This window comes from Gopherus evgoodei, unplaced genomic scaffold (assembly GCF_007399415.2).
Source record: "Gopherus evgoodei ecotype Sinaloan lineage unplaced genomic scaffold, rGopEvg1_v1.p scaffold_69_arrow_ctg1, whole genome shotgun sequence".
Classification (NCBI taxonomy): Eukaryota; Metazoa; Chordata; order Testudines; family Testudinidae; genus Gopherus; species Gopherus evgoodei.
In genome coordinates, this window is record NW_022060090.1 from 38,800 (window position 1) to 62,316 (window position 23,517).

Below are 23,517 nucleotides of genomic sequence, written 5' to 3' on the forward strand. Positions count from 1 at the left end.
AATTCCACCCTACTTAGCCAGTCCCCATATGTTTTTACCTGTCCTTCAGTGTAAGTGATTACTGGGTTTATTGCTCAAAACCAATCCAAATAGACTGTGTTGGTCTCAAGCAGATGTGGTTGTATAATGCATGTTAGAGTAAGATCCTCCCCCACCATTCCTGTAAGATATCCCTCCATAATTTGCTTTGGTGCCACTAGAGCGCGATCCATATCCGGAGTTGCTCACTTCCTTTCCTTGTTTATATTATGTTCATGGTATTGTGGTGTAATACCAGGAAAAATGTTGTCGGAAGTTGGATGAGGAAGGGCAGTAATATCAATGGGTTTACAATTAACAACAACATCAACCTTCCAACAGCATGCATGCTCCCCCTGTGTCTCTTTACTTAATGTCAGTTCCTTTTCAATTCGTCTTTGCACATTCTCAAGCTCTGGAACGGGAACACGTTGAGTTTGGCTACCGTTCTTAACTGTCCATCCCCACGCCATCAGAATTGCAAAGGGCGACACCCTGAGGATGTTTTCCATTTGTCGCTTTCCCTCAGTTTCACACACCAACTTTAACACAGTCCCCATAGGGTGCTGCTGACTTCCTATCTCCCATCCATCACAGTTATTTGCTATGTTGATCCAGAAGGTCCTGGTAACAGAATGTGTTCGATTGAGCCTGACGACATCGACCAGTCCCTTTGAGTCTTGGGCTATCACCAAAACGCCTGCCAGGGTCCATATTCATGTTGGCATCTTAAACTGTAAAAATACAAAGCAACACTCGCCTCTCTCTTATGGGTACACGAAAGGTGGTGTTATGTTTTTGTTTTGTTTTGTTTTTTTATAGCAACAATACTTCATAGCCATAGTATCTAATATAGGACCATTTACATCAGCTGCTTCTGTTTCTTTTCCACTGACTCCTCCTGGTTATAATCCCTATCTAACAAAGCCAATGTGATCTGATCACTTAGTGGATTCAAGAACAGGAACCTTGTTCCTAAAGGGGCGGTGGGCACATTATTAATCCATGAGATGCCTGACCCTAACATCCACAACGGGTGTTTTCCTACTTGGTCCAGTATCCACACAGAAGTGTCCTTGTTGTTCCAAGAGATGGTGATCATATTACCAATACCCCAAGTAAACTGGCCTCTCGCACTTAGTTGTCTGACCGGATAAGGTCTGGACAATTCAAAGCGTTTCAATTGCCCCCAAGCAACATACAACAAGCGAGGCGCAGATGGAGCTGTAAGATTAAAGCTTGTAAAACTTCCATTATTTAACTGGAAGGTTTCCATGGTACTTACCTTTTTTGCTTATCCTGTGTATTTTTCTGTAAATCAAGCACAGACATGTAACATGCATACTTAACCCTTATATTCCTTTAATTGCATGGCATGCTTCCATCGTGGCTGTTCATCTATGTCGACCAAGTACAGGCAGGGCCCCAATTTATCTAAAATGGGCCACGACCCAGACCATTCTTTCTTAGGAAAAGCAGCAAAGAATCCTGTGGCACCTTATAGACTAACAGAGGTTTTGGAGCATGAGCTCTCATAGGTGAATACCTACTTCGTCAGATGCATCTGATGAAGTGGGTATTCACCTACGAAAGCTCATGCTTCAAAACCTCTCTTAGTCTATACGGTGCCACAAGATTCTTTGCTGCTTTTGCAGACCCAGACTAACACGGCTACCTCTCTGATACTTTCTTAGGAAACTTTTTCTTGGGAGGCGGTTCTACTTTGGCTATCAGCTCATCTCCGATTTTCCATTGTTTGATGTCACTATGTCCATCAAATGCCTGACTCCTTTTTTGCTGTTCCATTGCTTGCTGTGCTGCAGCCGCTCCCTGGACAGTACCCAACCAATACTTAAAGCTATTCATCCAAGTTGTGGTGGCCAATGCTGTAAGGGTTTCTCATTCTGGGGGATACAATCAATCTTCCCAACCTGGCATTGGTCTTTCAAAAAGAATTTCCTGTGGGCTAAATCCTGTCATGCGGTTTGGCCGGCTACAGATCCTCATAAGGACCCATGGGCGTAGCACGTCCCAGTTTGTTCCTAAGTCATTACATACTTTAGACAGTTCAACTTTTAGAGATTTATTCATCCTTTCCACCTGTCCCCCTGCTTGTGGGTGGTAGGGAATGTGTAGCGGTAGGGGAATACCAGCCCAGGTACCCATATCACGATACACCTGTCCTATAAAAGCAGGGCCATTATCAGAATCAATGCTATGTGGCAGCCCCGAGTGTGGAAAAATCTCAGTTACTAGTACTTTTGCTGCAGTCCAACTAGCCTCTTGTTTGGTAGGAAATACTTCTACCCACTTACTGAAGCTATCTACAATTACGAACAAAAGTCTATGTTTTCTGGGGGTAATAGGTAGGGGCCCCACAAAATCCACCTGTAATCGTTGCAGGGGTCCCTTTAAGGCTTGATGCTTTAATTCTCCTCGTATTTTCCATCTAGCCAGATCCTGCTTAGCACATGTTAAACAGCCATGAATATACAACTTCAAATCCTCTCTCATTTCTGGCCACCATCCCAGTTTTTTAAGTTTTTCCAGGGCCTCCTCGAGTTTTCAGTGAGCTCCCACAAGTGACCCCTGTCCCCATCTTAACAGAAGGTACTTTATTTGTTGTGGGATTACCAGAACCGAGTCATTGTCTGGTTTAGCCAAGATAAGCGCTCCCTCTTTCTTTAAGGGGACACCCCGCCACTGTGAGGGGCATTCAATTATCCATTGCTGGATTGAATCATCTTTTGCCTGAAGTTCTTGTAAACCCTGTACCTCTTTCTGGTGGTTTGCTTCATTCTCCTGTTTTAATTTTGCCTGTGCTCTAGTGGTTATTGCCACAGGCATTGGTTCCCACAATGTGACAGTAAGGGCTGCCTCCTTAGTCAGTGTATCTGCTTGTTCATTTCCCCACTGCAAGGGCCCTTTTTTCCTATGGGCTTTTATTTTAACCATTCCGATTTTTGTATAATGTCTTGTTAGTGTTTCTGTTTGCTGCCATAGGGTTTTGTGCTTAATTTCCCAACCATCGGTTCCTGTAAACCATATACTTTGCCACCATGGGAGGTAAATAGTGGTGCCCTTATACACATAATCAGAGTCAGTTCCTATTACGAGCTCAGAATGCTTGCCCTTCATTCTATTCAAAACTTCCAAAACCACTGACACCTCTGCAGCCTGTGTTCCTCCTTTAGCCAATTTATACTGAAAGGACTTGCCGCTCGGTTCCTTCCCATTTAAACAAATCCCTGCAAAGCCAGTGACTTGTTCTCCTTCCTCATAGTACGAGCTACCATCCACAAACCAAATGGTTTTCCCAGTCACTTGGTCAGCTGGCGCTGCCTTAAACACAGGATGCGCCTTCGCTTCCCTTTGAGGCTCACACATTTACAGTCAATCCCCATACAGATGTCTCTGGTTCTTTTAGTGGAACTAACTGAACATTCTCTGACATGAAAGCAAAGACCCATTGAATGGCTCTGTCAACTCTCACATGTCCTTTCGACAGATTTTCCTAACTGAGTAACTTCCCCAGTGCATGGTGACTTTTTACAATCACCTTGCTTGCTCCAACAATTGCCTGGGATTTTTGTAGCGTCCAGTAAGCAGCAAGGGCAGTTTGCTCACAAACCCCCAGTTTACTCTCTGGACTAGTTAGAGCCCTTCTGTAATACGCAATGGATCTTTCCCCAGCACCCGTATCCTGGATAAGCATGCTAACGATACAGAAATTCCCAGCACTAGGATACACTATAAAGGGGAAATCATTGTTAGGGGCAGTGCCTCCATTAATCCCTGTTTTAGACTTTCCCGTGCATTAGTTGCCTCCTCTGTCCAGGTCCACTGTAGTCTTTATAGTACCTCATACAGGGGACCTGCCTTTTCTGCGTATCCAACCATAAATTCTCTGCAAAAGTTAGTGAGTCCCAAAAAGGACTGCAAAGATTTGGTGTCTACCGGCATAGTCAGGTTAACAATGCATTTTACTCTTTCCTTATCCACAGACCTTCCCTCTGAACTGAGCCGAATTCCCAAATACTGCACTGCACTTCTCTCTGTTTAATCTGAGACTTAGAGGGGTTAAGTTTTAAGCCATAAGCTTGGCAGCTAATTAGCAGCTGCCGCATTAACTCTTCATGTTCCTGCTCTGTTTTACTGACTATTAAAATGTCAGCTGCATACTGAACAATTCTTCCCGTTTGTAGTAGCCCCTCTTTCTCCAGCATATTTCTCACTACAGTCTGGAAGATTGTGGATGCGTCACAGTACCCCATTGGCAAAACATTCCAGCAATACTGCATACCTTGGAATACAAAAGATGTTCGATATTGAGACTCTGGGTCTAAGGGTAAACTCCAAAAGCCATTTGCCACATCAAGGACTGAGAACCACTTCATGTCAGGGGTTACCACCTCCAACAGTTCAGGATATGCTGCCACTACAGGTGCCCCCCGCTTGGCAGTTTTGTTTAGCCCCCGATAGTCAATAGTTAACCTCCATGTTCCATCAGGTTTTTTAACTGGCCAAATTGGTGCTGAACACCTTCTGATTAAGTTTTGTTTTTCCAATTCCGTTATCACTTGTCTTAGTGATTCTTTTGCTTCCTGGGGTATTGGGTATTGTTTTATGAATGGAGGTATGTCTCCCTCTAATGTAACAGAGGTCTGCATTTTGCCTGTGTCTAGGGAGTCCGCTGCCCAGACAGTTTGAATTTCAGTCCACCAGCTCTCCTAGCCTTTTGGTGCGATAGGTGGTTGTTTAGGCTTTATTGCTTTTACCGTCTGCGTAGCCAATCCCATAGAGATCAGATTAGTATCATTTGTGCCTTGCATTACAGTGAGAGTTTGTCTAATACACATTTGGAAAATCCAAGATTAATCCCAGTCGTTTAATAGTTACTGCCCCAATTAGATTCTCTCTCCCTGCAATAGCGCACTTCTCGTGAACGGTATGCATCCCAAACTGGAGGGGAAGAGTTTTAACATTATACGTTGGGTTAGTTCCAGATATTCCCTGTATTTGGACTGACTCTCCAACTGGATATGCATTAAAGTCATCTTTTACTATAGGAATTCCAGGCCCGTATCCAATAAAAAATCTACTAGCACCTCCCCGACTCAAATGCTTAAATGGGGGCGCCCCCAGACATCTATTGTCATGGGTTGCTGAAAAATGCATTCCGAGTCATGGATAGGGCTGTCCTATGCCACTGTATCAGGATTAAACGACCCAATCGCTACTGATGTCAGGACCGTCCCCCTAGCTACCTTCGTCACTATCTTATCTTTTTCCTGTTGAGACTCCTTGTCAATCATACACGCCTGCAGCTGTGCCTGCAGCCTCTCAATCTCCCCTTTCAGGTTCAAGTTTTCCTGTTTTAGAACTCCAGAAGGTACCCACATATTCTCTCTATTACCTCCACCTCTAGTCCACAGCCTCTCCAACCCCGGCCACGACCACAGGGGGAGTATCCAGGACCCTCTGTTTTCCACTGTCCTAACTGAGTGCGCAGCTCATTAACAGGAGTTCCTTCCTGCTGCTTCACTGCCGTCTCTACCTTTGCAATCCATTCGTCCCAACGTACCTCTTTACCTTCATTCTCACACCAAGCATTCATCCAGTCTAGCACACCGGGAGGCAGCGCCTCCAGAACAAGGTGCTTCAAATCTTCCAAGTGAGCAAACCCTGCTGTTAATCTAGTATAAGTTTGAATCCTGTCAGCCAGCTTGGCCGGAGCTTCCCCTGGCTATCTTGCAATTCCTTTAAGGGCTGGCAACTCACTGGATAACTTAAGGTGCTTCTGAGCCACACGTTTAAGCATCTGTGCAACATCATCATCAAAATCGAGGGTATGACAGTTGAGGGGTCCCAGAAGGGTTTGCACCAGAATTGGTTCCTGCAACATGTCAATTCCTACTGCTTTGAGTAACTGCGAGCCTTTATGGAGCCATACCATAAACTCCTTGAAATTTTCAGAGAGGGGAGGTCCAACAGCTCCAGCTAATGCAGTTAGTTCATTAATCTTTAAAGTGTCGAGCCTGGCTGTTAAGCCATTCACGCATGGTGGATGAGGGGTATATGTAATTTTATGTTCCTGATTCCTTTCCCTTTCTGCATAGTTACGGCAGGGCCATGGCTCCCTTAAATGATCAGTTAATTTTTTTGTTGTAGTTCCCACCTCATTCCATAACTTTAATGCAGGGGGACTATCTGTATGTGGGGTAGCATCAAGGGTAAAGTGGGGAATAGGATTTTCAGTGGGGCTTTCTGTCCCTTTTTCACCCATTTCTCCTATTTTTACTGGAATTGATCTAGGTTTTGGGGAGGGCTTACCCAGAACCTGGCTCATATCATAAGGTTGTGGTGTGGTAGCCCTTGCCCATGGGTCAAGAAAGGATGGCTCAACCGGGTCATTCCACATGTCCCCATTGCAATGCCCATCCCAACTGTCCCATGTTCCATCTTTTAATTTGGCAAGAGCCACGTGTTTCCATTTCTGTCCCCATTCCTCAGGCACCGTAACAGCACTTGAGGTACTTTGAACACCAAGGGTGGCACTTTTTGCTTCTGCAGGTTTTCTACAGCTGTCTCCAATTTTTTATTTTCCTGCTTTACTTGCTCGAGCATATCATGAGTTTGGACTGCCTGCTGCCCTGCTAGAAGAGCTTGGGCTTTCCAGTGCTTGACTGCCCGGGTTGCCTCTTATACTTCCCCTGTTTTTTCTGTTCCTTGTTTGGCCAGCATGCTGTCTAAGCCATCTTACTGCCATAGACGTAAGTTGCAAAATTCTTGCTTTTTTACTTTTATTTCTATTTTTCAGAGCCTCAGTTTCTACCATCGCTGTACATATGCCAGTGCAAGTCTCCCCACTCTCTTTTTTAAATTCATATCGACCCCCTTTACTGGCAGTCCAGTGGGTCCAAGAGTTCTCAAACTCTGTGGGGATCATAAGGGAGGGGACAGGGGGTTCCCTAGCTCGAGGTTGTCTGCCTTGTTAGATCACGATTCCTACAGTGGACAGCTCGCTTACTCACCAGATCAGCAGTCGGAGTCACAAATATTGTCAGATGCCTACCGGTGTGGTGCTCTGCTCTGGTCAATGTTGATACCTTTTGGCTGCATGCGTGTGTTCCCTCTGTGTGCTGTCCCAGCTCTTCGAAGATAGCTGACACAGCAGACCCGAAGAGAACCCCCAATGACCACAGAGTCTAGTAAGGTATGAAGGCACGTCGGCCAGGTTTATTGCCGTATTGGACACAATAATAGTTCCCTTTAGATTTTTACTCTACAGGACATACTACAAGTATGTGTCCCCGGTCAATGGACTTGGCTCAGTCAGTGGCAGGACTTTCCACTGCCCCCTCAGCCGGACAAGACACCACCCCAGGGTTACATTCTTATACACAGGTACAAACAAGTTACACATCACTCCTGACGTATGAGGTGCAACCCCTTTACATAGCAAGGTAGAACGCCTCTACGTAGTAAGGTGTCGCCTCTCATCTTGTACGTGTTGGTTCGAACAAAACAACTCTATCCATCATATTACCCTTTTGGCCCTGTCATTGGGATGGGTCAGCCTGTTCCTTGTTATCTATGGAATGTTCCAGCATAGGGTGTTCTGGTATCGTGTTTACACTTCAATACACTAGATGGTTATATGTTTATGCAACATCAGCCCTTTTCTTGCCAGCTTCTGTGAGCAGGGCCTGCCTCTTGCTCACCGCCTAACTTAGTTTTATGATAGCAAAGTCTTGCCATTATTTTAGCTCAGGCCTCATGCCGGGCCTTTATCAGTGCCTTCACTTACTACACTCTGCACTCAAGGCAGGACTCACTATTATCTAGACAATCCCCAACTGGTATTTTTCCAAGTCCCAATAGTTATTCAGGTCGTTCCAGGGGTTAGTAGAAGTGATATTGGTGCTATTAGTAATCATAAATGCAGCAACTAATTTCCCTAAATAAAGTGTGAGGCTCAACTGATCCCCCTTGCTTTCAAGATTTCCTGGTCAACGGGTTTCCCCTAGCAGGAGTCTTGGGGCGGCTGGAATCAGTCTTTGCCTCTTATCTACCAATACAGAATACTTAACAGCTAATTATACTTACACATACAAACCACAAAAGTTTCATTACGGCCGGCAAGCGGTTAGGCTTCAGGAAACGCGTGAGCCGAGAGAGTCCTCAGGGTGATCAGGCCTGGATACGGTTTCGACAGGAATTCGGGGTCTCTCCGCCCGTCCCCGGGAGGGGACCGGCAATATATAGTAAATTTGTCGTCATAGTTTGTGATAAGCCAATTGGGGGGTCGCGAGTGGCAAATGCCCATACAAGGGAGGCAGACGGGCCCCAACATCCCTACCCAGGAAGCAACCGTCGTGAGGGGAACTTTGTCCCTCCAGGCTGGCCGACCACAAGGCTGCTTTTCCTGTTGCAAGTTCTGCTTTCTGAGCAGCTACGTGACCAGTGGCAGTTCTGAGGGCTGGGGGAAAAATCCGTTGGGGGGTGGAGGCCGGAGCACCCGTAGTCTGGCCCTGGGGCCCCACTTGGGGGTCTAACATGCCCCCATGCTCCGGCCGACAACACCCCACGTACCTAAACCTCAGTGTCTGAGTCAGCATCCGCCCCTACGAGCGGACGTTTCTCAGTAGCCGAGGCAATAAGGGCACTTCCCACCATCCGCCGAACACAGGCCTTAACAAAAGCGCACCCAAGGCAGAGGAGGCAGAGGCCCACCACAAGCGACACAAAAAGGGATTGAAAATAAGCCTTATAGGCTCCAAGCCCCAACCACTCCAGCCATGACCAGAAGCGGAAGGTCTCTCTGGACTCACGCACAGCGGTTCCTAAGGCCTTAAGATCATCAATTACTTCAGTTAAGCTTCCAAAAATAGAAGAAAGAGAGATACAGCACTTATCTTTAAACTGGGGATACATAGATACAAGGGTTTCACAAAAATCCCGTGATTGTAACAAAAATTGTATCATTAAGCAATTCTGAAAAAAATAATCTGCTAATTCACCTAGCCGCTAATTAACTAAACTAAAGCCTTTTGCAGTAGTATTGGCAAGCATTTCAATAGCCAGTGATTGGAATAATACTTGCTCACGCAATAACATATACCCCACGGGGTTAAACGAGACCGCTGAAGAAACCATAGAGGACAACGCCCCCTTCGCCCTCTCCCACCATCCCCAAGAACGTCGAACCCTCCCGGCTGAACTGGGCTGCCAGGTCTTAACATAAACACCGCCCCCTTTTATCAGGATAGAGCCAATGGTACATATGCCTTTGGGGTTGGGGGGGAGTGCCGCAAAGGCAACTTCGCCACATAGCCAAAAATGACCGGGTCGTAATCTGTTTAAAACCCAATTAGAATAAAAATAGGTGTGCCTAAGAGGGTTAAAAAAGGTGCTAAAGGGTGGGGCCCAGACATCTATTTCCACGACAGTTTTATTGACTATTGGCAAGGGGGTGTCCCGATCCATAACAACGTCACCGTGAGACACGTTGCCATAGACAAGGGTTTGGGAACAATTCGGATACGTGCCGACCCAATGAGGTGAGTCTGACCGGTTTTTATGTCCCTCCCTGCCGTAAAATGCCCAACAATGGGACGCCATGGGTCTCTGTGCAGGTGACAAGGGGAGTGGGTCCCTGCAGCGTACTCTAGTTCTATTAAAAATAGGGAAAACAAGAGGGGAAATGGGGTTAAAAAGGTCATTTGTGCAACCTGTCCACTGCGCGGTAGGGAGCCACTGAGCTGAGGGGGAAGAGCAATTAAGGGGACCATTAATACTACTAAAGTTAAACACTAACGGTAATAAATCAAACAAAGGCCTATTTACAGACAGCTTGTTAGAACATGCAAGGCAATTATCAAAGGTCAGCGAAGATAAGTCGATGTTTCCTCCCAGGGCTTCCTGGATCCAATAGGCTGCAAACAGAAGCTGATGGGCATTTTCGCCCACAGGATACCGTCTCAGGTTCAGCAGAGGTGGGCCCCTCCGGTCCTCATTCTGGCTTCCTGCCGCTATGGCGAACTGTAAGACAGAACAGAAGGCGGCCTTATTGGCCCCCGTTAGTTCGCTCCTGACTCAGAACGTTTGCTTATCCAGTTGTGGTGGACCAAGGTGTGGGTGCCCTGGGCATCCACAGCCGTATAGGTATTGGGATATTTACCTGCACTTACAATTTGTGCGGCGTAGGGTTCCCGGCGACCTGAGGCCTGTGGCTCAGCCACCCAGACTAGTTGGTCAGGGTGATATACGGGAGTCCAGGGACCTCTAGGTCTGGGGCTGATTTCCGGCCAACGAGAATAGTTTGCATTGAGGGAGATAAGAACCTGGGGTAATAGCGCACTCCAGCCCTTATAGTCATCGTTGGGATTAACTGAACGTATCATGGTTTTCAGAACCCCGATTTTCCGCTCTACAACACCGTTACTTTCGGGGTGATACTTCAAGTGAATATGGAGGGAAGCCCCCCATCCCAGCACTAATGCTTCGAAACGTTTGCTGGTAAACGGGGGTCCTCCATCTGCTTGAACCTCGGAGGGCACACCCCATGCTGCAGCTACCTGTTGCAGCGCCCCCGCCACGGCCGCAGCCGTGGTGGTATTCAGGGGAATACAGTGAGTTTGACGGGAGCCCAAATCTACCACTACCAGAGCCTTAGGGTGGCGACGGGCTCCGGGTAGGGGTCCCATTAAATCTATTTGCCACACCGTGCCAGGAGGGAAGTACTCTGCAGCGTACGCCCACCGCTCGTAGCGCGGGCGGTTTTGGGACTTGATTTGTGCACACTTAAGGCAGGCCTGCACGACTCTTTCGCAGTCCTGCCGCCGCACCTCAGGCTTTCCCTGAGCACCTAGGGCTAACTGATTGTATAGGCGGCCGCTAGGCAAATGCCCCCAATCCTCATGAAGCCATTGGAGGAATGGGTCGGTGTTAAGCTGGGGCTGTTGCCCCAGGCACACTTGGGGTGGTGCCTGAATTTCCCTCATTCTGTGATCCAATTCGGAGTGGAGGGGGTTAGAGTCAGGACGATGTGACGGGCAATGGGTTACAAACCAGGGCCGTGGAAACTTATGTACGAGGTCGAAAATAGTCTCCCACAGGGGCGTAAATGCTGTGGGGTTAGCCTCTCCCGTGAGGATGCTGAGACAAAATTGTGAGTCTATACCCAGCACGACCTGAGCAGAAATGGAATGGGCCTGGGTAACGTGCTGGGCAGCGAGAAGGACCCCATGAACTTCGCTATGCTGGGCCGATGAACCCGGGGGAAGGAGGTCAACCTGGAAGTGGTCGCATTTAGCACAGAGGACACCTGCCCGGGGGGTCGGGGAAGTGCCCCCATCAGATACAATCCAGGGGTCATATTTTGTTTCTATACACAGGGGCTCCGAGGCTATTGGGAATCGGACATCGTTTGGCAGCGATTTGAGCGTCCATTCCCGCCACGTGATCTCCCCCACATAACACAGCTGTTGCCACGTTAGGCTGGTTCCATGAAAATTGGGAGGGGGCAACCGCGTGAGCCAAGGAATGAGGTGTACCTCAGGGCCAATCAGGGTTCTCTTACTAGATAGCGGGGCCCAAATGCGTGCCTCACCTGCGGCTAGTAACATGAGTCCTATGGGCCCGTATCGATACTGAGGGCCCTTGAGCCGTCGGGCCCAGTTATAGAGCGGTTGCCCGTCCTGTGATACTGAGTACCCATAGTGATGTTGTGTAAAGAAAAGGGTGATGGTGAAAGGTGAGTCCCTTTTATATCGGGCCAGCCGTGGGTTAGAGGCAAACCAAGTGGCTATTCGTTCCAGGCTTTTTTGGGCTTCAGGACTCCATATTTCCCGTTTCCGTTTGGACGAGAGGGGTTCCTGGATCACCTCCAGGTCTACAAGGTGTTTATCTGGGATGAAGTGTCTGTGATAATTAATTAGGCCTAAGAGTCTTTGCAGTTGCTTTTTATTCTCAGGCGGGTCTGTTACCCAAGGATCTAGAATCCCCGAGGTGGGTTGGCCACAGTCGTAGGGGTCATAATGTTGGCCTAAGAAGGAAAAGCTTTGAGAGGGCACGAGGTGGCTTTTTGCCTCATTAATTCGCCACCCATTGGCCTTTAGTTCGGCTACCACGGCATTAGTTACGTGCTGAACTATGTGTTCGTTGGGCCCAATTACAATTATGTCGTCCACATAGGCTAAAATGGTGGTGCCCCCAGTGGCTTCTACCCCTTTTAAGGTCTTCGCAAGAGCGGCCGTTGCCAAGGCTGGGGAATTACAGAACCCCTGAGGGCACACCTTCCACTGGTACTGCGCGCCCTGGAAAGCGAAATTTAAGATTTGGGGTTTGTCCTCCAAAGGGATTTGATAGAACATATCCTTTAAATCCAGGGTGCAGGCCCACCTCCCACCGGCATCACTTAGCTGCTGCCGTATTTCTGGAATGGTGGCTGGGCCTGCAAACGGGAGGTGTCAGACTCGGCTATTTGCCTGTCTATAGTCAATGACCAATCGAAATTCAGAGGGGTTGCCGGGCTTGGGGATACCCCAGCCGGGAGATAGATAGTTGGACGCGGTCGCCTGTGCTATCCGTCCCTCCCTTAACAACTGGTCGAGCAGCTGCTTAATGAGGGGGATGCCTTCAGGCTTCGTGGGAATAGGGGAAAATTTCCATGAACTGTTATTAACAAGCTCGGGGCTATAAGGGGGGGGGTCATCGGGTGACAGGGCGACAGGCAGGGCCTGACAGACCTGTTTTTGTAATCGCAGTCGTTTTATATCCCCAACCCCCAACAAATTGGTTCCTCCCAACAATGCCTTTACTTTTCGCTTGTACCCCTTATGAATTAAAGTAAAGCTGACTACAGGCTTTTCTTCAATACTGTTAAGACCCTGAACAAACATAGTAGAACTTGTGGGTACGTGGGGCACATCGGATTTTATAACGGAGATTTGAGCTCCGGTGTCCAACAGAAAGGATACAGGGGTGTAAGGGGGTTTGGGACCAGCTACTAATAGGGTGTGGTATGGTCGGTCATCCCAAGTCTCTGTGGAGGCCGGGGCGCACCCGGCCTCTACTCGTTTTTTGTCCTCAAATAGTCATCCCAATCCTTCCATCCTAACTGTTTTCCCAAATCTTGCTGTTGGGTATCAGACATCTTCCGCAGTGCCTCCTTGGGGATCCCCTTATGTAATAGGAACCCAAAAAGCGCCCTTTCAGCCTTGGTTCGTTCAGGGTGTTTAGGCTGACCCTTATTAACAGGGTTCTCAGCTGGAAGGGCTGAAATGGGATTCTTCGGGGTCGGTGGCATTCGGAGCCGGGACACGGCCTCATATAAGGTAATAAGGGGTTGCCCAACCCAACTTTGCAACAGCAGGAGTCCCCCTGTGTCAATCGGTGGGGCGCCCTCTACGGCCAAGTCCACCGCGTCCCGGTGGACCGGGATTTCAGTAGGGTCTGTGACATAAATAAAGGGGACACCTGTCTGAACCTGTTCGTCGCTTAAATTTAACGGCACCGCTTGTGCATCCCACGTTACGATGGACGCTCCGGCAATAGCCCAGATGATCTCATGGGGTGTATTTACGCTGCCAGGAGGCACATACAGTCCCCTAAAACTGCCTTTCATGGTCAAGACGGCCGCGGCCGGGGTGGTAATCGGCCATAGCTGATTTCCCAAGAGATGATGACCTGGGAACCCCGACGCCCAATTGGACGTTTTTGCCAGAACAGCGGCTTCCTCCCTGTCTACCGTCTCTGCCCCGTGATCCAGGGCCAGACGACCCAGCCACACTAGGGGTGCCTCGCCCTCCCTGCGCCTCGTGTCTGCCACAAATTCCTTCATCTCCGCCTTGGTGCGAGTTCGATACTCGGTAGTCGTAACTGTCTGACCTGTCTCATAATCCACCTTACTTTTAGTGATAGCAACGGGCATTGCCTCCACCTGCCTCTCCTGCTCAGGCGCAGGTGGGGCTGAGGGGAGAGCAGGGGGGAGAGCAGGGTAGATCGAAGGGGGAGCTTCATAGGAGGGTGGGCTTTTACCAGCCTGACTCCCGTCCTCCTGCTCCTTGTCACTTATCTCACTTTCTGCACTGTCGGTACCGCTCGCAGCGGCTTGTTTAGCAGCAAACATAGTGCTTCCATGAAGGACCGCACAGAGGTCCAGCGCTTTGTTAAGTGCACTGAACAAGACCGTGGACACGTCCTCCGACTTAAACTCGTCTGGTCTAAGTTTCTTTGTCCGCCTGGTCTGCTCTAATTCCTGCAGTAACTGGGCTAGCAACCCGTGGGCAGGATCACCTGGCTGTACCCGGGGCAGGGGTATGAATTTAGAAACGGTGGCCCCGGATTTTTTGATGATACGGCTACACTCCTTCCAAATGCCTGACGGTGTCTCAGTCCGACTAGTTTCCGCAACCCCCGTGCACTGGGGTTGCAGGGAACCATCGGCCGGCTGACACTTAAAGGTGGGATGGCAGTGGAGGAGGCACCCTACGGCAGGCAGGGTTAATGAGGTAGTATAGCTTTTCGACCCTGACCCTGACTCTATAGTACAAACCCAATCTAGGGTGGGCCTCGCAGACTGTCTGCTGGCCACTTGGTGAAATTGTAAGTGTTGAAATTGCTCGAGCTCAGATTGTTCACGGTCCCCACTACACCACGGGCACTGACCCTCCCGAAGGCATCCTGTTCGTGACGCCATGTTGATTACCGATTACTCTCGCCCCTTGCTCCACCGATATGGCCACCAGGTGCCCGTTATCTACCGGGTAATGAGCGTTGGGGTAGGGCGGAGGTTCGATCACTGGATGCCCTGGGGGGGGTGTCAAGTGCCCACGGGTAGTGACGGAGAACACGCAAGCAATCACTCTTAGTGTTTAAGAGAATAAGGGTTTATTAAATGAATCACAGATAAGGATAAGGGATAACACGATTAGTTACAGCTGGGGCTTACAATACACTACCAAAGCAAATAATACAAATACTGCAATTACAAATAAAAGCTGGCCTTGGTATTTTTCCAAGTCCCAATAGTTATTCAGGTCGTTCCAGGGGTTAGTAGAAGTGATATTGGTGCTATTAGTAATCATAAATGCAGCAACTAATTTCCCTAAATAAAGTGTGAGGCTCAACTGATCCCCCTTGCTTTCAAGATTTCCTGGTCAACGGGTTTCCCCTAGCAGGAGTCTTGGGGCGGCTGGAATCAGTCTTTGCCTCTTATCTACCAATACAGAATACTTAACAGCTAATTATACTTACACATACAAACCACAAAAGTTTCATTACGGCCGGCAAGCGGTTAGGCTTCAGGAAACGCGTGAGCCGAGAGAGTCCTCAGGGTGATCAGGCCTGGATACGAGGGGTTTGTCCAGCCTGCTCTTAAAATCCCCGGTGATGGAGATTCCACAACCTCCCTAGACAATTTATTCCAGTGCTTAACCACTCTGACAGTTAGGAAGTTTTTTTCCTAATCTCCATCCTAAACCACCCTTGTTGTAATTTAAATCCATTGCTTCTTGTCCTATCCTCAGAGGTTAAGAAGAACAATTTTTCTCTGGCATCTTTTTACAACCTTCTTTGTACTTGAAAACTATGATCATGTCCCCTCTGAGTCTTCCCCAGTTTTTTTCAATCTTCCCTCATAGGTCATGTTTTCTAGACCTTTAATCATTTTTGTTCTTCTCTGGACTTTCTCTAATTTGTCCACATCTTTCTTGAAATGTGGCATCCAGAACTGGACACACTACTCCAGTTGAGACCTAATCAGTGCGGAGTAGAGCAGAAGAATTTCTTCTCATGTCTTGCTTACAATACTCCTGCTAATACATCCCAAAATGATACTTGCTTTTTTGCAATACTGTTGACTCCTATTTAGCTTATGATCCACTATGACCCCCAGATCCCTTTCCACAGCACTCCTTCCTAGGCAGTCATTTCCCATTTTGTATGTGTGCAACTGAGTGATCCTTCCTAAGCGGTGTGCTTTGCATTTTTCCTTATTGAATTTCGTCCTATTTACTTCAGACCATTTCTCCAGTTTGTCCAGATGATTTTGAATTTCAGTTCTCTCCTCCAAAGTCCTTGCAACCCCTCTCAGCTTGGTATCGCCCTTAAATATGATAAGTGTAACAGAGAGACTCTGCTGCTGGGAGGGTTTCATCATGTGTCAGAGGGTTACATCCTGGTAGGAGGAGGCTAGATCTGTACTGGGATAAGGTCACTCTGTGCTTCCCAGTGTGACAGAACCAATCCTGGCGGGAATCAACATGTGGAAAGGACAGAAACCCTGTGTGAATTCTCTCACATTGCCCTTCTCCCCCTGGCAGGCTATAGAATAACGTCCACGTTTTGCTCCAGATCCTCCCATCCTCCCAGGGGGAAGGCAATGGCTGCAGTGGAGCTGGCTCAGGTAAGGGATTCTCAGGGAGCTGGTGGTGGGTTCTGCTTGGAGGGAGAGAAGCAGTAAATGTATAGGAGGGTGGGAGCCAGTGATGAGCTGCCAAAATATTAACAACAGGTTCCTTCCTCCTCACCTCACGAGGGGGTCATGCCCTCTGCGGGGGTCGTGCCACATCCAACCCCCCCATGCTCCTTGACACCCCCCCGAGGACCCCTGATACATCCCCCCTTCCCTGTCCCCTAACTGACCCCTACCACCCCATCAAACCCCTCCTCTCATTCTTTATGCCCCCCTGGAAACCCTGCACCCTTCCAACCACCCCTTCTCTCTGTCCCTGACTGCCCCCCCCACCTCATCCAATCCCTGCTCCTTCCTGACTGCCCCCCAGGATCCTTTCCCCCATTCAATCCCGTTGTTCTCTGCCCTCTGACCGCCTCGACCCCGATCCACCTCCCTACAACCGAACGAACACCCCCTCCCTTCCCCCTACCCCCTTACCACACTGCCTGGGGCCAGGACTGGGTCCACTATGGACTGCTACTGGCACTGCAGGGCGTGACTCCCAGAGCCGGGCTGGAGCCGCTCTGCCGGAACCAGTGCTGCAGGGCCAGAGCTGGGCCGAGTCGGAGCCGCTCGGCTGGGACCAGCCCGAGTCAGCAGTGCTTGGCTGGTGCTTGGCTGGGGCCAGGGGGAGCCGCTCAGGTGGAGCCAGACGGAGCTGCGTGCGCCCTCCCCCCTCCCGCCCAGCTTACCAGCCTGCTGCTTGTTTCAGGCTTCCGGCGAACATTGGATTTGCGGGAAGCAGGGGAGGGGGAGGAGAAGGAGGGCGGAGCGTTCAGAGGAGAGGGGGAGGTGAGCTTGGGCCGGAGATCGGGTGGACAGCTGCCCGAGCCTTTGTTAAATTGAAAAGCTTTTTTAGAACCTGTTGTCCTGATGATTTTATGTTTTTTTCTAGGTCATTGATAAGAATGTTAAATGGCACAGGGCTGAGATCCAATCCTTGCGGGAACCCCCAGACAGAAATCCATGCAACCATGGTTCCCTATTTAAAATCCCAGTTTTTAATCTATTTAATGTATGCCATGTGTATTTTGTATCTTTCTGGTCAAAATATTGTGCTGAACCAACTCATATATCTACGTATATTACATCAGTACTATTAGCTGCAACCAAACTTTTGATCTCATCCAATAAGGATATCCAGTTAGTTTGATAGGATCTATTGTGTCTACACCTTTTTAATGGGTACTAATTATATTACCCTCCTTTCTTTATTAATGAAATCCAGTATCGGCTGCTCCATTCTCTTGCCCAGTATTGATTTCAGACTGACACACTTGTAATTAGCTGCATTATCTCTTTTATACTTTTCAAATATTGGCACAGCATTAGCTTTGTTCCAGTCTTCTGGAATTTCCCAAGTGTTCCAAGTCCTAATTAAAATCAACCTTAACAGTCCACCACGCTCCTCCAGCAGGTCTTTCAAAACTCTAGTTATCTGGACCCACTGATTTAAACATATCTAACTTTAATAGCTGCTGTTTAACATCTTCGTGAGTTACTTTTGGAATGGAAAGCGTCAGTGTCAACATCTTATGATAAGAGTTACATCATGTGTTTTTCTCCAAATCCAGGAGAGAAATATTTATTGAACACTTTTACCTCTGCTGCATGATTGTTGATAATTCTGCCATTTCCATCTAGTAATTTACCACTACCATTGTTAGGATTAATTTTGTACTTCTTAAAAACATCCTTCTTTTTTTCATTGGTTGATCATTGATTTCTGATAGCTTCCCTTGACAACTTTCTACAATTCTGACCTTCGAACTTCTATCCTTTACTACTGACTTCCCTTTTCTTCCATATATTTTATTTGGAGAATGTTGGGAATCCTACCAGGGAGCCACCAGCAGGGTCCAGAGACAGCCCCATCTCGTGTATTAAGCTCTGGCTAGTAGCTATGTGATAAATGTGACGACCTTGCCTCCGTCTGTCAGCTGGGAGACACAAAGTTTCTCTCTTTCCACCCTCTGATGCCTCCTAGCTGCTCTAGGCAAGGTGGGGTGGGACTCTGTTAACATGTGCCTCCCGGAGCTTCCATTTCCCTGGTGCTGCTGTTGTGTGAATAGTCGGGTTGTGAGTGGGGCTGCAGGTCCTGAGTGTTGGACTCTTTCTCTTTCAGGGGCTGGTGACTTTTGAGGAAGTGGCTGTGTATTTCACCAGGGAGGAATGGGCCCTGCTGGACCCTGTTCAGAGAGCCCTCTACAGGGATGTCATGCAGGAGAACTATGAGATGGTGGTCTTGCTGGGTAAGGAGTCCTATCCCCTGGTTATTAGAAGCTGTGGGGTCTCTAAAGAACCTGAGCAGTAATAACTTTATACCTTTATTCATCATCTGAGTTTTGACAAGTTTCTTTGTCCCCCTTTTTTTCCTTACCTCCCATACACTAGCAGGCAGCAGGGAGGGAGGAGGTAATAAGGGATGAGGAGGGAACCCAAGAAGCTCCCAAGGCACCGGGAGGTGGTGCCGGCTGCGAGTAATGGGAAGAAGCGGAGGGGAGTGTGGAGGAAGGGCACCCAGGAAGAGGGCTGGGTGGATCAGTGGGAGGGAGGAGAGGTTTTAGGATCTTCAGCAGTGGGGGATCCCAGACCTTTAACCCTGAATCCCTATCCAAACCTCAGGTAAATCCCTGACTTCAGCATAACCACTCTCCAGGCTCCTTGGATCTTTGAGCCTGTCCCTCCTGAGGTCGCATGGCCCAGTAATTGTTTCTTACATTCTCCTTTTCCGGAAGAATTAGAAGCTGTTGCTCCTGAATGTTAGCGTTCAATTCCCCAGTCTTCTCCTCGCACTGGAGGAGTTTAATTCTCCCTCCCATTACATCTGAGTCACTAGATTTCCTAATGCCCCAAAATGTGCTTTTGCAGTGTCACAATTCATAGTTTCATAGACTCATAGACTCATGGACTGGAAGGGACCTCGAGAGGTCATCGAGTCCAGTCCCCTGCCCTCATGGCAGGACCAAATACTGTCTAGACCGTCCCTAATAGACATTTATCTAACCTACTCTTAATTATCTCCAGAGATGGAGATTCCACAACTTCCCTAGGCAATCTATTCCAGTGTTTAACTACCCTGACAGTTAGGAACTTTTTCCTAATGTCCAACCTAAATCTCCCTTGCTGCAGTTTAAGCCCATTGCTTCTTGTTCTATCATTGGAGGCTAAGGTGAACAAGTTTTCTCCCTCCTCCTGATGACACCCTTTTAGATACCTGAAAACTGCTATCATGTCCCCTCTCAGTCTTCTCTTTTCCAAACTAAACAAACCCAATTCCTTCAACCTTCTTTCATAGGTCATGTTCTCAAGACCTTTAATCATTCTCGTTGCTCTTCTCTGGACCCTCTCCAGTTTCTCCACATCTTTCTTGAAATGTGGTGCCCAGAACTGGACACAATACTCCAGTTGAGGCCTAACCAGCTCAGAGTAAAGCGGAAGAATGACTTCTCGTGTCTTGTTTACAACACACCTGTTAATGCAACCCAGAATCACATTTGCTTTTTTTGCAACAGTATCACACTGTTGACTCATATTAAGCTTGTGGTCCACTATGACCCCTAGATCTCTTTCTGCCATACTCCTTCCTAGACAGTCTTCTCCAATTCTGTATGTGTGAAACTGATTGTTCCTTCCTAAGTGGAGCACTTTGCATTTGTCTTTATTGAACTTCATCCTATTTACCTCAGACCATTTCTCCAATTTGTCCAGATCATTTTGAATTTTGACCCTGTCCTCCAAAGCAGTTGCAATCCCTCCCAGTTTGGTATCGTCCGCAAACTTAATAAGCGTACTTTCTATGCCAACATCTAAATCGTTGATGAAGATATTGAACAGAGCCGGTCCCAAAACAGACCCCTGGGAACCCCACTTGTTATACCTTTCCAGCAGGATTGGGAGCCATTAATAACTACTCTCTGAGTATGGTTATCCAGCCAGTTATGCACCCACCTTATAGTAGCCCCATCTAAATTGTACTTTCCTAGTTTATCTATAAGAATATCATGTGAGACCGTATCAAATGCCTTACTGAAGTCTAGGTATATCACATCCACCGCTTCTCCCTTATCCACAAGGCTCGTTATCCTATCAAAGAATGCTATCAGATTAGTTTGACACGATTTGTTCTTTACAAATCCATGATGGCTATTCCCTATCACCTTACCACCTTCCAAGTGTTTGCAGATGATTTCTTTAATTATCTGCTCCATTATCTTCCCTGGCACAGAAGTTAAACTAACTGGTCTGTAGTTTCCTGGGTTGTTTTTATTTCCCTTTTTATAGATGGGCACTATATTTGCCCCCTTCCAGTCTTCTGGAATCTCCCCCATCTCGCATGATTTCCCAGAGATAATAGCTAGAGGCTCAGATACCTCCTCTACTAACTCCTTGAGTATTTTAGGATGCATTTCATCAGGACCTGGTGACTTGCAGGCATCTAACTTTTCTAAGTGATTTTTTACTTGCTCTTTTTTTATTTTCTCTTCTAAACCTACCGTCTTCCCATAAGCATTCACTATACTAGACATTCCTTCAGACTTCTCAGTGACGACCGAAACAAAGAAGTCATTAAGCATCTCTGCCATTTCCAAGTCTCCTGTTACTGTTTCCCCCTCCTCACTAAGCAGTGGGCCTATCCTGTCCTTGGTCTTCAGGGGTAGCTAAGCCTTTGACCTGCCTCCATGGTCTGCTCAAGGAATGGCCCCTCAGGAATCAGGCCTCTGGCCAGCCCCTCTCTATGGGTAGGGACCCACATGTGTCTCCTTTTTGGCCAGTGTGTGAGGATTGCAGCTTGTCCTTCACTGTGTTTGCTGGACTAACGTCCAGTTCCTGTGCTTTGCTTTCTCTCCAGGGGCTGTGAGCAGTGTGTGTGAGATAGAGGAGGTGGGACTTTTGGTGATATTTGTATGATGCCAAGAAACACCTCAGTTTCCTGCTGTGATTGGTATTGCTATGGTTATAAAGAGCAGGAGATATGAGGGGTTTTGTCACGTAGCTGTCATGGGGAGATATGAATGGGTCATTAAGGACTGGCTGGGAGTAACCTACATCAGTGGAATACCTGACAGAATGACTGTTACCCAGGGCTGCCCAGAGGATTCAGGGGGCCTGGTGTCTTCTGCGGTGTGTCCCCCTTATCCGCTCTGACACCTCAGATCATTTTTCCCGTGTCCTTCTTACCAGCTCTGAGACTGCAGAGCATTTACCCTGTGTCCTCGTTCCCTGTTCCTGTTCCCCCCTCCTGTTTGACTCAGTTTATATAGTAATATTCTCAGCTGTACCTTTGCTTAACCAATCATTGTACTGAAATTTAATTAACCAATCCTAAAACACTGAAACATAATTCTCCAACCAATTGTATCCCACTACCCTAATTAACTTAAACCTAGCAAAATTAATTATACAGCAGACAAAAACAATTAGAGAACCAGACTGATTAACATTGTAAAAGTAGTGGCCATAAAGATACAAGAATACAAAAATGAGAGTTTCACAACCACAAGCATTGAGAAGTGATTTCTTGCCAAACAGGCAGCTTTCAAACTAAGTTTTCTTTAAGCATCTTAAGATCTGTTTCTTTGTCTGGTGGTGATGGGCACTATCAGGACAGGATCATCTTCCTAACAGCCCAATAGCACCTTATTTCAGTGTGACTGGTTTGGGATGTGAGGATGTGACCCTTCGCTTCTCAGCTTATGGCTGCCCCTGCTGCTTAGCCAAAGGCCTTAGCATAAGAACAAGGCCTCAGACTGTCACAGTAAGAGAAGGCCCTTACGAATACAAACAGTGATTTTGATTCTTTGTTTTCATACTCCTATAAGTAACAAAGTGATAAAAATACACCTAAGTTCTTAAACTATAGGCTTTACAGGCAAGTCTGAATATCTCTATTCTAACAGTGGGATCTGTCCCTTCCCCCATTCTGTGTCTGTCTTGTCTATTTAGATTGTAAATTCTTCAGGGCATGGGCCATCTGCTATTCTGTGTTTGTACTTGTCCTAGCACAATGGGGACCCACTGTTAGTTGCTCCTTAGCACTAATGTAATGAATATGATTTAAAATCATAATAACTCTCCTGCCACTTTGAGCCAAGGAAGCTGGCCTTGAGATGTTACTGCTTAACAATGAGCTGGGAGTTAAAACCATGGACTATTCTTTGTGACAAGTATCCCACAAATTCCACTGACCTCCCTGGTTTTCTTTGCCTGCAGTAGGGTTTCCAGTTTCCAAACCTGATGTGATCTCCCAGCTGGAACGAGGGGAAGAGCTGTGGGTCCCAGACCTCCAGGGCTCTGAGAAGGAAGTGCTTCCAGGAGCTGCCTGCACAGGTGAGGACTTGGTTAAACCAACTCAACAACTGTGTGAGAATGCAGGAAACATTTGGGATGCCCTACAAAGACCTTGTGAGCTCTCCAAGTTCAGGATTGTTCCCTGCAGATGTAGAATCATAATGGCAGATGTGACTCAGGGCTTCCCTCCTATTCTGACTGACAACTGGCAAGAGGTCGCTCCCCGATCTCACTTTCTCCTGAGTGTTCTCGTGAGATGCAGACCAAAACTGATCCCTTCCTCTCTCCTCTGGGGAAGGGTTTGGGGAAAATCAGCTCCTGATAGGTTTGATCTCTCCCACACATACTTTGGATTGTTCATCCCTTTTACTATTCCTCTCTCTGAGATTTTTCTTTCCTGTGCAGGTAGTGACCTGTGTCTGGATTCTCTCTGTCTCCCATCAGGTGATGAGATGGTGAGTCAGAATGAGGAGGAGAAATCCCATCAGGAAGATGCTGAGCAAGGAGAACCACATGGAACTTCATCAGGAAGATCCAAAGGGTATGTTTCTGGGAGTTGTGCACTCTCAGAAAAAACAAAAGCCTGTGAGACTCTGCACAGGCCAAAGGGAAACTTGAGTAACCTCTCAGACTTTGTAACAAGCAACAGAATCAACTTGGAGGAGACACGCTACACATGCCATGAATGTGGGAAAAGCTTCAATCGGAGCTCAGACCTTATCAGACATCAGACAATCCACACAGGT

At 47.7% G+C, this 23,517-nt stretch overlaps 1 protein-coding gene and 1 long non-coding RNA gene across 2 annotated transcripts in view; one reads left to right on the top strand and one right to left on the bottom strand.

Annotated features, from left to right (window-relative positions):
• Window positions 1–23,517, top strand: part of LOC115643738 (zinc finger protein 660-like) — a 579,185-nt gene that overhangs the window by 16,227 nt on the left and 539,441 nt on the right. The window lies entirely within an intron of this gene.
• On the bottom strand, window positions 1,671–23,497 carry LOC115643742. Its single transcript, XR_003998371.1, has 3 exons — window positions 22,877–23,497; window positions 18,451–18,460; window positions 1,671–1,693 (listed from the first exon to the last, which is right to left on the bottom strand). It is a non-coding gene; the product is annotated as an uncharacterized LOC115643742 (long non-coding RNA).